We start from the raw sequence: 719 nt of genomic DNA on the forward strand, positions 1-719 counted from the left end.
CCCCCTCCTGGCAGGCGCTTGCCGGCTCCCCTCACCCGGCGCCGCAGCCGCCCGGAGTGACCCCCACCCCGCCTCCTGCTGCGCAGGCGCGCGCGGGCCCAGGCGAGCTGAAGAGGGGGAGGGGGCGCCGCTGCGCAGAGGCGCGGGGAGTGCGCAGGCGCAGAGGCTGGCGCTGTCAGTGGTGCTGGTGGCAGCGGGGTTGCTGCGGGACCCGCTCAGGGCAGCGGTGCGTCGACTGGCTCCCGGCGAGTCAGCTGCCAGCCCTCCAGTAAGAGATCGCTTCCTGCCCGGCCCTGGGGCTAGGAGAGTGTAATGCAAGGGGATGCGCTGTGACGTCATGGAGCGGGACGTCATGGCACATGATGTTATATGAGAGGCTATGATGTGATACGATGTAATACAAGATATGATGTATATTATTTATTGTATTGCATTGCATTTTATTGTACTGTATTGTATTGCATTGAATTCCTCTGCAGACATTTTGGATGTAGGTTTCAGTCCCACAAAAACTCAAATAAAGTCTTCAAATCAAGTTGTTTCTCTTAACTACCTCCCCTGCAGAAGACTCCACCACCTCCCTAGGTCGTCTCTTCCGGCGTTTCTCAGCCCCTGTCATGAGAAGGCTTTTCCGGCTACACAACTTCACACTGCTTTCTTGCAAATGCAGCTGTTTTTTTCTGGTCCTCAATGACTATCCCCGCCCGCCCCCCCCCCCC

The sequence above is a fragment of the Gavialis gangeticus genome, unplaced genomic scaffold, assembly GCF_001723915.1.
Source record: "Gavialis gangeticus isolate Ggan-Ray unplaced genomic scaffold, GavGan_comp1, whole genome shotgun sequence".
NCBI lineage: Eukaryota > Metazoa > Chordata > Crocodylia > Gavialidae > Gavialis > Gavialis gangeticus.